This window comes from Somniosus microcephalus, chromosome 10 (assembly GCF_052327205.1).
Source record: "Somniosus microcephalus isolate GS21.2 chromosome 10, FLI_Smic_1.0, whole genome shotgun sequence".
NCBI classification, from domain to species: domain Eukaryota; kingdom Metazoa; phylum Chordata; class Chondrichthyes; order Squaliformes; family Somniosidae; genus Somniosus; species Somniosus microcephalus.
This window is the reverse complement of record NC_140996.1, coordinates 125,737,808-125,750,538: the sequence shown is the minus strand read 5'-3', so window position 1 is coordinate 125,750,538 and position 12,731 is coordinate 125,737,808. Positions and strand designations below refer to the sequence as shown.

At 40.3% G+C, this 12,731-nt stretch overlaps 1 protein-coding gene across 3 annotated transcripts in view; it reads left to right on the top strand.

Annotated features, from left to right (window-relative positions):
* The window catches only part of LOC147111685 (protocadherin Fat 3-like), a 1,117,094-nt gene that overhangs the window by 285,555 nt on the left and 818,808 nt on the right, over positions 1-12,731 (top strand). For all 3 annotated transcript variants that reach the window (XM_085998792.1, XM_085998793.1, XM_085998790.1), the window contains exon 3: positions 8,424-8,571. The gene's annotated coding sequence lies outside the window, so the exon portion shown is untranslated. The remainder of the gene's footprint in view (positions 1-8,423; positions 8,572-12,731) is intronic.

Here is a 12,731-nt window from a genome sequence, read left to right as displayed (position 1 = left end):
GCCTCCTCCAGCTGCCGGCGCGCAGTGCTTGCGTATCCCAGGGGCGCAGTTAGTTCAAAGCGTCCCCTGGGACCACGTGGGCCATGGAGAGCCAATCATAGCAGGGAATCTCTATTCATAGATTTGACAGGAAGACCTGTCAAATCTATGAATAGAGATCGGCCCCAAAACCTAACTAAAACTTCAAATAAATTTAAAACAAAAAATCACATTTTAAAAATAACTATAAAATTACATTAAATAACTATTTTAAACAATAATTTAAATTTTTGAAAAAATTAATTACAGTTTTTAACAGGGCTAAAAATAAACTTACCTTTCTTTAAAGTATTTAAAAATAATAAACCTGTGGAAAAAATGTTTTAATTTTACTTAATTCACCACTTACCTTGTTAAAAGCAGGCCTTGTGACTGCTTTTTAAACGCGCAATTGCTAGCGACCCTCCCGGAGAAACCTGTATAAAAAAAATTTTTTTAAATCTGAAGTTCCAGGCGTACGCGCTGCCTCTCCGGCGCATGCGTTTGACCTGTGAACCCCTTCCTTCAAAGGAACGGAAGTTCCGGTTTCCAGCGCATGCGCAGTGCATGCACAAAACCAGCACTTTTGTTGGCCCTACACATGAGTACCCAGCACGTACTCACCCGTGGGGACCCGAATTTCTGGCCCATTGAAACCATTTGATTTTGAGTAACATGTTTTATTAATAGTATGTTCCAAGGCTTAGTTTATCTAATAATAATATATAGGATATATAATGGCTTAAGATCGGGAAAGAATACATGGACAAAGTCACAATAGTAAGAAACAGGGAGTAGAACTGTTGTTAAAAATGAAGAACAAAATTAGACATTCAGAGAAAAAATAGAGGTATATGTGGCCTTTCAAACTCTTGAGGAATCTGCTAGTACCTGACTGTATTTTCTAAATCCTGCTCTTCTTTACATGCTGCAATAGCAAGAGTAGTTTTGTAGAAGATGCAGAGAACTGATTTCAGATTCTATACTAGACTGGGGATCAGATAGCTGATTAAGACGTAGAGAGGGAGGGAGAGTTGCACACATGCACATATTACACTAAACCTTGGATTGAACAAACTGGCACAAAGAGTGCTTATCTATGTTGCTTTTTCCTAAACTCATTCATACTGTTTTTAGATTGGATTTAGTGGGGTGCTAGAGCTGCTGGCAACTCTAAGGTAAACTTGCTGAATTCTACAAGGCTGATGGCTAGGGAGACCTGGCCATTAGACCAGGATTCATCAGATAGTGAAGATACAAAATGAGAGTGTCTCCACCTGTGTGTGTGAAGGGCATTTTCCCTTTCTCTCTTACAGGTTTTGCCAGCCAAGGTTAATGATTCCTCAAGGTTTATCTTTGAGTTGCGGCTGGCTATGCAAGACCCACGCATTGGGAATTGGCAGTGCTCCTGTAGGTCTCGCATAGTATAAAGGCAGCTTTTGCCTCATTGCACTCTGCTTTGAAGGAGGGGAAAATTCCATTTTATTTTTTGCGGCTAAGGATTTGGGAACATCCTTTGGGGTTAATAGAACTATAAGAGAAAGTACACTCCATCACTTTAAAATTTCAAATTGAGGTTTCTATCACAAGTGCTGATTTGGAGATGACCTGATATGTTGCAACTTGTGAATAAAAATTGTAATGCAATCTTTGCAGTCTGGCATGCTACCACATCTCATCCCTAGAGCTAGGGGATTCATTGTAGTATGAAACAAATATCCCCACAGTGTAAATGTTTGCCCGGAGTAACTCCAGAAAATGCCTGCGTTGCCAAGCAGCACAGGATGCCATTGTGAAGAATTGTCACTGCATTACCATTTGTCTTTTTCACCCACACAATTGTACTCTTGAGGTCTGAAGTCTGCTGTAGTACAAACAGCATACTTTCGTTATCATTTCGGAAATCGTAGAAGCCTAAAAGTCCCTGGAGTTGGAAACAATTACCAATAAATCCATAATAAAACTTTGGTTTCTCACCATTTTAGTCTTAACCTCATAAATGCCCAGGGTGATCTGTCAGAGTCACTCAAATCTGATTAATTATTTTTTACAAAAAGATGTTCAAAAATGCTTTATTGTGTTTGTGTTGAACAGGTTTATTATTTGTATCACAAGTGGAGAGAAAGTTATGCAACTCATTTATCAGGGGTTTTTCTTTTTCATCATTATAGCGATAACATTACTATGTTCGATTGTGCCCATGTTTAAATGACAGCTTTTAGGAGAGTTACATAGAACATACAGCACGGATAGGCCATTCGGCCTAATTAGTCTGTGCTGGTGTTTATACTCCACACAAGTCTCCTCCCATTCCATCTAGCTTTTCAGTGTATCTTTCTGCTCCCTTTTCTGTCCTGTATTCGTGAGTTTCCTTTTTGAAAGCTATTTGCTTCAACCACTTCCTGTGGTCGCGAGTTTCACATTCTAACCATTCTGAGTAAAGAAACTTCTCCTCATTTCCCTATTGGATTTATTGGTAACTATCTTGTATTTATGGCCCCTAGTTTTGGATTCCTTCACAAGTGGAGACATTCTCTTCACATCTACCCTGTCCAACCCATTCAGAATTTTAAAGACCTCTATAAGGTTTCCTCCAAGTCTTTTTTCTGAAGAAAAAAGACCCAACCTGTTCAATCGTTCCTTATTGTTGTAACCTCTCAGTTCTAGTACTGTACTATCCTTGTAAATCTTGTTTGCACTTTCCCCAATACTTCTATGTCCTTTTCTGTAGTATGGAGACCAGAACTGTGCACAGTACTCCAAGTGCAGCCTGACCAGGGGCCTATACAAGTTTAACATAACTTCACTACTTTTGAATTCTATACCCCTAGAAATAAATCCCAGTGATTTGTTGGCATTTTTAATTGCTTTTCTGATCTATGATGCTGCTTTTAATGATTTGTTCACCTGTATCCCTAGATACCTTTGCACTTCTATCCATTCAGTTTCTTATTTTCTAAACTGTAGGTAATGTTTCCATTTTTCTTACCAAAGTACATTACTTCCCATTTATCTATGTTGATGTTAATTTGCTGCTTAATTGTCCAGTCTGTAATTTTTCTAATGTCTTCTTGCATTATGTTGCATTCTTCCTCAGTGTTAACTATACCCCCCAGTTTGGTATCATCTGCAAATTTTGATAGAGTTGGTTGCTCCTGAGTCAAAATCATTAATGCACACACACACACACCTTTTAGTTTTGCCAGTTTGTCAATTATTTTCTCTCTTTCTGTCCCAACTGTATTAATATTTTTTAGCTCCTCCTCTAGTGAGTGTCTATTTCAGTATCATCTTCAGTAAAAATTGAGGCGAGGTAGTTATTCAATATTTCTGCCATTTCTCTGTCATTACCTGAGAGTTTAGTTTGCTCATCCTTTAGTGACCCTATTCCTACTTTAATTTTCCTTTTATTATTTATGTGTCTATAGAACACTTTATTATTTCTTTTTATATTCCTTGATAATTTGATTTTGTAATTTCTTTTTGCCTTCCTGAGTTTTTTTTAACTTCTCTCCTAAGTTCTTCGTATTCCCTTTTGTCCTCTCATTTAGCATCTAAGTACTTCTTGTATGTCTTTTTCTTTAGATTCAATTTTCACTTAGTCCTTTTATCATTCACAGTGCCCCATAATTAGCTTGCTTGTTTTATGGCTTTTAGTGGAATACATTTCTCTTGAACTCCATTGAGTTCCCACTGTTCTTCTGTCTCTCTTTTTCAAAATTTTCACCCAGTTTACCATCTTTAGTTTCACCCTCATTTCCTCATAATTTGTTCTTTTCCGATCTATTACCTTAGTCTTCGTCCTACTTATGTCACTGTCAATCCTAATCTTGACCCCTACGACGTTGTGATCACTGCTACTACAGTATATTGCTATCTTCTTACTTCTCCTATCTGTTATGGTTCATTACCCATTACAAGAATTAGCAGTGATTCTTTTTTGTTGAACTTCTTGCTTACTGAGTGAGAAAGGAGTCCTGTATACACTGTAAAAACTTGATTTGTTTTTCTCCTTTCGCTACTTCTTGCCAGTTTATTTGGGATAGTTGAAATCTCCCATGATGATTATTCTATGCCTGCTACTCCCCTCGTAGATTTGTCTACATATTTCTTCCTCCAATTCCCTTCCACTATTTGGTGGTCTATAGTATATCCCTCTTAGGGTGATGGATCCCTTCCTTTTAACCCAATCCATATAGATTTTCTATCTATCTTACTGCTAGCAGTACAACCTAAAATCTTAATTATGTTCCCAATGACCACTTCACACTGCTTGTGGACCATCAGTGATTTATAAACTCTTGCTCTGTGACTTTTGGTGGTACTCCTGTGTTATGTACATATGCCTGAAGTTTCCTAGATACAAATGCATATTGCCGCACTTATCCACATTGAAAGACATTTGCCACACACACAGGCCCATTCTCCTAATTTATCTGCAACCTATTTAATACTACATAAACTAATTTTTGTATTACTTGTAAACTAGTAAATTATTCCAGTAATACCCTCTATTAGTTACATCAGAAATGAGAAAAGATTAAAAACCATAACTATTTATGAAGATGATGATCAGCAAGAAGCCTTGCAGGACTCCAATCATGACCTGGCCCATTGATGATGACTTCGCCCGAGATTGCAACCAATTTTCTATCCAGCATAATATCTGATTGCCAGCCCCATGTGATGAAATCTTTCCCAATAGCTGTCTTTCTGGTACTTTATCATCCACTAATTTAGTCACTTCCTCAAATAACTTAATGAGGTTAATGAGGCAGGATCTCCATTTCTGGAAACCATACTGGAATTTTCTAATAACTGCAACCCCTCCCCAGGCAATCATAAATCATATCCCTTATTATGCCTTCCATCATTATCCCTACAACTGTTGTCAAACTAACAGGCCTGTAATTCCCAGGGTCCAACTTCTTTGAGACTTTGAGCCTCTGTCCAGTCTATTTGAAGAAAGTCAGACCTGGAAGAGCTAGCCAATGCCTTACATAATACATCTCCCATTTCCTTCAGCACTTTGAGCTGCTAGATCTGATGCCATTTAACCCAATCAGCATTAATGTCTTCACCCTAGTTAAGACTATTTCTGCATTTAAGACTAGAATCAAAAAGAGGAGCATCTGATATCACTGGCACCTTAACATAATCTTCATAATCCTATATTACAATACCTTTTTAGTATTTCTATTTGTGACTTTAGTTATCCTCATCTGTATTTTATACCTATCCCTACATTTCTTACTATTGTTTCATTCATAGCTAGTGAAATATTTTTCCAGTGAAACTCTCAGTTAAGCCACTTAAGCTGCACTTTACCATGTACTTTCCTTTTTATTCACGACACATACAAACTTTTGCTGTCCATAGTATAGATCTAGCTACCTCCATTTTTCTTACCACAAATATTTCTGACTAGCAACATATCTGAATCTACCTCAAATAATCCTTCATACTTGAGAAATGAGCCCCCCTGAAATTTGGTACTAGTATTAAGCATCAACAGCTATTTCTGCCTTACCTCCCCGTAGACTTGGCAGCCTCTCATCAGTCCATTTAGTGGTCAGATAGCACTCCATCGCACATTGAGCTTCCCTGGCACCCGTTCAACTGGGCTTTGTGGAGGAAAAAATGCAATTCTGGAAACTTTTTTTCAGCTATTTATTTCAATATTTTTACATACATTATGCAGCCTTAATGAAGCTACGACACAAAATGTGTACACTAACTATAGCATGGAAAATTGCAGGCAAAAAGAACTGGCTGTAAAAGATCTCCAATTTTCTGATTTCCTTCTGCACCTGCGCAACTGATGCAGATGACTCAAAAGTCTACTCTTTTATGTGGAACATAAAACTGGTGCAAAGTTGTTCAAATTGAATTTAGGAAAGCAGATCTCTATTTAAAAAAATAAATGATCAAACCTTGCTTTCGATTCAGTTGTGGTATAACTGCAATTTGCGCAGGGCAATTTAAAAACATCTTCACCTTTTTAACATTAACAAATTGCCTACTGTCCCACCAGCTCTTTAAAATGTAACTGCAGGTGTGCAGAGCATCTCATGTACATGTAAGATCTGATATTCTTGATCCGAGTGTAATCTGAAAGCAGTCATACACCTCTTGCCTGCTTGCCTTGCACTGCTCTAAGCTGGTACCAGTTTTACAATTTGTCCTTACAGTTTGGTAAACTGAGAGATTCAATGAAAATGTACAAGTTTAATACATGCTGAATGATTTTAATTTCCAGTGCCATGAGGTGTTAGCTTTACAGCTTGAGACTGTCTGTGCTGGAGGTAATTTAACAGATGCTATAGTTACTATAAACTGTTAGACACTTCCCAATATAGCACAAGTGCCCACTTTTCCAATGAATTGGCATAAGTGTTTGCTATAAGTAATGTTGTGGACAAGGATGCAATAAATTCAGTTGACAAAGAGGTGCGATGGGATTGAAGCATCTTTGCTGGGTTGTGTAAATGGTAATTATATAAACTCGGTGTGCTTATATGGTGGTGCCATTGTGGAGTGCTCCAGAAATGCCAAGAAAGGCTACAACAGTACTGATATGATAATTTTAAAGCTAATTTCCTTCCTTCTATAGAAATTGTAAATTCAAATGACACCATTCCAGATTGAAAAGAAATCTTTTCATAACTGAATATTTTTTCTTATGTAGTGGCTCTGGTTTCATGTTGCTGTTGTAGTGAGGTTAGCAGTGGGAGAAGAAAGAACAGCATTTAAAGTTTCATGATGTAGAAAGAAAACTTGTGGTACTAAATACAATTAATCCAGTAGCAAAAAGAGTAGAATTTTCCTTTTTGTGTTATGTACTAATGTTATTATTTGGCAAATCTACTTTTTAAACACACAAAGGAGCTGTTCAGGTAAACTTCCAGAATTGCTGGTCACCACTCAAATGGAGCGACGTAAGTGAATCTTAGCTGGGGAAAGACGGCCCCCAAAAATGCGAAGAAGACAATTAGCATGACAGGAAGTCACGGATAAAGTCAACATGATCTCAGAAGAAGTTGCATGACATTAAAAAGGACTACAAAGGCAAGGCTTTAATATTAAAGCAAAATACTACAGATGCTGGAAATCTGAAATAAAAACAGAAAATGCTGGAAATACTCAGCGGGTCAAGGCAGCATCTGTGGCGAGAGAAACAGAGTTAACGTTTCAGGTCGATGACCTTTCATCAAAACTGGAAAAAGTTAGAGATTAACGCGTTTTAAACAACTACAGAGGCAGGGAAAGAGGAAGGGGAGGAAAGAACAAAAGGCAAGGTCTGTGAGAGGATGGATTGCAGGAGAGATTAAATCACAAAAGGGATGATGGTGCAAGACAAAAGGGTGTGGTAATGGGACAATAAAAGAAACACAAGATGGGTCTAGAGGAGCTGAAAATGACAAAAAATGAATCATTACCAGTACCTGCTGTCCGAAAAAATGGGAGCAGTGGTTATGATCTGAAATTGTTGAACTCTGTGTTGAGTCCGGAAGGCTGTAAAGTGTCTAATTGAAAGATGAGGTGCTGTTCTTTGAGCTTCTGTTTAGCTTCATTAGAACAGTGTAGGAGGCCAGAGTGGGAGTGGGGCGGAGAATTAAAATGACAAGCGACCGGAAGTTCAGGGTCACGCTTTTGGACTGAAAAGAGGTGCTCTGCAAAGTGATCACTCAATCTCCGTTTGGTCCCCCCAATCTAGAGGAAACCACATCGTGAACAGCGAATACAGTATACTAAATTGAAAGAAGTACAAGTAAATCGCCTGTAATACTATAAAGTTGGAGCACAGGACATAAAAGAAAGTAGGAAGTGTTAAAGATATAGCTAAAAAAATTCTGATGGAGGAGCATTAGAAAGGATATAGCAAATATGTTACCATAGCTGAAAATATAGTGATGTAAATGATTGATAATATATTAAAATTGTATTTGCACGTACTTCCTGTCAACATCCCCATATAAATTCTAATGTCCACATTTATAATGGAAACTGCCTTTGTAAACTTGTTTTGCTGCAATTGCACCCTGCCCCTAGTGGAGGTACTGCAGTCCCACCACTGGTGGGAGGATGTATCACAAGTTTACCTATTATAAATGCGGACATGAGACTTTATAATGTCCATATTTTTATATTGCAAGATTTTACGATGGGATTAAAGTACTTGTGTGCTTCAGGTCCAATTATTCCCGCCCTCTAATCTCACTTCACCTGGTCTTGAGGGAGAACTTGGAAAGAAAGGAACATTTTGGAGTTTGAAGGACTGTACAGAACTCATCATATTATACAGATTATATGCACAAGCAGATAATAGTGCATGTAATGAGAATACAGCAGCCAAATGGATTGGTGCTTATTTATTCATAATATGTCATCTTATGTCTTCACAGATTAAGAACAACATAGTCAATTTCAAGCTAAACCAAAAGTGCGCCAATCATCAGCACCACCGCTTGAAATAGACACCAGTAAAGATTCGCACAGGAGATTTTGATACTGATGTTGAGAAGGGAGCAAAGGATGAATCACTGAGCACTGGTGAGGAAGAGGAACCATTGGTAGAGGTAGTTAAGGGGCTAGGTGGTGTAGGGCAGGGGTGGAGCATGCTGTTTGCTCTTCAAGTTACATGTGGATGCAGGCATAAGTGGGACTGTTTTCATTCTACAGCAGAAGTCCCATTTTGACTCACTTGCATCATTGCACATCATAGTGGGAAGTGGTTTGGGTCATGAGGGTATGACACGGAGATATCCACTTTTACAGGGACTATATTCATCTCTTATGAATGTTACCAAAGATGCAACAGAGGCTTTTGAAGTCAAAATGCCAAGCTGCAGTCATGACTGGCTCAAACTCAGTTCAAGCACTGTGACAGGCAAACATAAGGGAGGGATGTGGAGACCTTGTACAGGTAGACTATCCTTTATCCGAACTTCCGAAAACCTCTAAAAACCGAAAGTTTTTTCGTTCAGCGTAAGTCGTGCGCACGACATGACCAGAGTGGCGCATGACTTACGCTGAGCAGGGCAGAGGGTCACAGAGTTCCCTCCTGGGTAGGAGATTGCAGGCCGAGCCGGGCAGTGTGAAGGAGGTACCGGGAGAGTGAACCCAACAATACAGCGGCCCGTCCGATATTCTTTTCTCCCCCCCGATCCGACCCGAACCGAACCGCGGCCCGCCCGATATTCTTTTCTGCCCCCCCTCTTCCCGACCCGACCCCCGACCCGTCAGATATTCTTTTCTCCCCCACCCGACCCGAACCACGGCCCGTCCGATATTCTTTTCTCCCCCCGACCCGAACCGAACCGCGGCCCGTCCGATATTCTTTTCTCCCCCCCCTCCCACCTGACCCTCCCACCGACCCATCAGATATTCTTTTCTCCCCGACCCAACCCCTGACCCGAACCACGGCCCGTCCGATATTCTTTTCTCCACCCCCACCCCCCCACCCGACCTGAACCGCGGCCCGTCCGATATTCTTTTCTCCCCCCCCCACCCGACCCCCGACCTGATTTGCGGGCCAGCTTAGTAGGAGTCAGCCGATATCCGGCTTTCCAGAGAAGCAGGAAGGGGAATGAGACATGGAACAGTTGCAAGAGGTAGTCTGAACTTTTAAAATATATATTCAATACAAATTTCCCAGTCTTATAATTGTTGTGTATGTACCTTTAAGGGAATAACTGGTTTTAGACTGCAGTACCGGCAGTGACCACCCATGTATAAAAGGCCCTAGCAGGCTTCTGTATTTCAGTCTGACGTTGCCTCCTGTTCAGTAAAGTACCTGTTAAACTGTTCTCCCGAAGTCCGTGTACCATTGAGGCGCGGACTTTACAATAATAATACCTTCTGAAATCCGAAAACCGAAACTCAGCTGGTCCCAAGGCTTTCGGATAAGGGATAGTGTACCTGTAGTGCTTTCTGAGAGATAACTTGAGTGTAGCCCTCCAGTGGCACATATGGAGTGGTACAGGAGCAGTCCTGTCAGTGTTAGTTCCACACACGTGCATCAGTGTTACTTTCAGATATAGGTATCTAGCTACCCACCAGTGGTACTCCTTAAACAAAGAGAGCACATTGTTTATATGCTCTATTACTATCAGCAGACAGAAGTTAACAGCATACACGTACGTACTGAAACACAAAGTAAAATGAATTCACTTTCACTGAATCTTGCAGCTGTCTGTAATTCTTTCATGGTATGGTGCAGAAAAGAAAGCATCACTGGCTCAAAAGCCAAACAAAGCGGCTGGCTCTTGACATGACCACTGGTTGCTTGGAGGGTCCCTGTGGTATAAAGTTGAAACAAATGGTGGCCTTTTCACTGCTACTGGTTATGTATAACAGATGGCTGACTGCCCTTCCAGGTTTTCATGGATCAGGTGGTGCACCTCAATCATAGCCTCCCTGCTGATCCAGAACTGCCTCATGCACTGCTACTCTGCCAAGGTAGCTGACTCTGTTGTGCAGGACTCATTAGCTTGGGTGGTACCAGCTGTGAGCTGTGTTCCTCTATTGCCATCTCAGTCTGTCCTCTCCTCTTTGTGGTCCACTATGATACAGACAGGAAGCAAAGAGTTGGAATAAACGGGTCTTTTTCTGAGTGGCAGGCAGTGACTAGTGGGGTGTTGCAGGGATCGGTGCTAGGACCTCAGTTATTCACAATATATATTAATGATCTAGACGAGGGAACTAGATGTAATATCTCCAAGTTTGCAGATGACACAAAGCTGGGTGGGCGTGTGTGCTGTGAGGAGGATGCAGAGAAACTCCAGTATGATTTGGACAGGTTGGGTGATTGGGCAGATACCTGGGATGGCAGGAATGACGTATGAGGAGAGATTGGGTCGATTGGGCTTGTATTCGCTAGAGTTTAGAAGAATGAGAGGGGTTCTCATTGAAACTTATAAAATTCTAACAGGACTAGACAGACTAGATGCAGGAAGGATGCTCCCGATGGCGGGGGGTCCAGAACCAGGGGTCACAGTCTAAGGATAAGGGGTAAGCCATTTAGTACTGAGATGAGGAATTTCTTCACCCAGAGAGTGGTGAACCTGTGGAATTCTCTACCACAGAAGGCAGTTGAGGCCAATTCATTAAATATGTTCGAGAAGGAGTTAGATATATTTCTTAAGGCTAAAGGGATCAAGGGATATGGGGAGAAAGCAGGGACAGGGTACTGAATTTGGATGATCAGCCATGATCTGATTAAATGGCGGAGCAGGCTCGAGGGGCCGAATGGCCTACTCCTGCTCCTATCTTCTATGTTTCTATGTCTATGATATACCCATCAATGGTAGCTGACCCCAATACTCTTCCACAAAACAGATACTGTTCATCTTGGTCACTGCTCTGCTGAAGGTACCATGACTTTTTAAGCTAATTAATTCCAGGTTTGAAAAGGTGTAAAATTCTGGCTTTCTGATTTGACTGGGCAGCTGCATGAGTTTCTCCTCAGTAACCTTTACAAAGCCTTTTTCCCTAACTTGTTGCGAATGCTCATAAATCAAGTTTTGGAGGGACGGGAATATCCAGAGCAGCACCAAATATGAACTAATAGTTTGTTAGAATTTTCTGTGGACAGTGCATTACAATTCTCACGCATCTTTTTTGGCTAAAATTGCTACACAGAGGAAAATGAAGTCCTGACAACATGTTTCTTTGCTGAGTTAAAAAAAAAAATTCATGGGATTTTTCTGAATCAGTAATGCAGTCTGAATTTCCCCAGAAGTGGCATTGAACACAGAGAGGCATAGAATGTTCACTTAGTACTGTAAATTGTTGATGAAATAAAGGCTCATAATCATGTTTGAGAAAAGAGCGGGATTGGTTCTTTAAAATTTATGTGGCTCTTTACAGTGAAGATTAAAAAAGTTGTATTTCTTGTAAATATTTTTAATGACTTTATTGGGAGAGAATTTATATTGTGCAACATTTAACAAATTGTTCAGTTATCAGTGCACAAAAAAAGACAATCTGCCATTGTGCACTGGGATTTCCAACAATGGCTAAGATGGGCAGCTCCATGACAAAGTGATACTCTGGTGCTATTGCTTCATGTTTCATTGTACAGTACCAGAGATTCTCTTAACATTGCAGTAACGTTTCTGTAATTAAAGGGGAATGTTCATGCTGGAGCAACTACTTTCAAAATACTTATCTTTGTGTATATACTTCATTCAAAAATCATCTTCATCTTCCCATTAGAATTATTTTACTGAGTAACTGCCCTGCAGCTGTTGGTAAGACAGCATTTTTATTTAACTGGAAGTGGAAAAATGGTGTTGCTGATGGGATCGGCATGGAGGCTGTCTGTCTGGAAGTATTACATTTCAATATCTCCATGGTGATTGGGAGCTGTCTGCCTTGTAAAGCAGTCGCAATGAGTTTTGTTGGGCCACTGTTTCTAGGTGAACACCCCCCATGCAGCTCCTCCTTAGCGACGTTGTCTTTCCTCTAACTGTTAATGAAAATGCAGTCTCGCCAACGGCAGCAGAGCAGCTATTCACAAGAATTCCCTTGAGAGAAGTTTTAAAATGCAATCTGTATGAGACATAAGGGAACAAGTACTTTGTAGTGCAGCAACTTTTCTGTGTACCGACGTTCCCCTTAATTATGCAATATATGTGGTTATATGGCTTGCATAAAACATCACTGGTGATGCTTTCTGAGCCAGCATGTAGAAAGTCCTACAAGAGAGG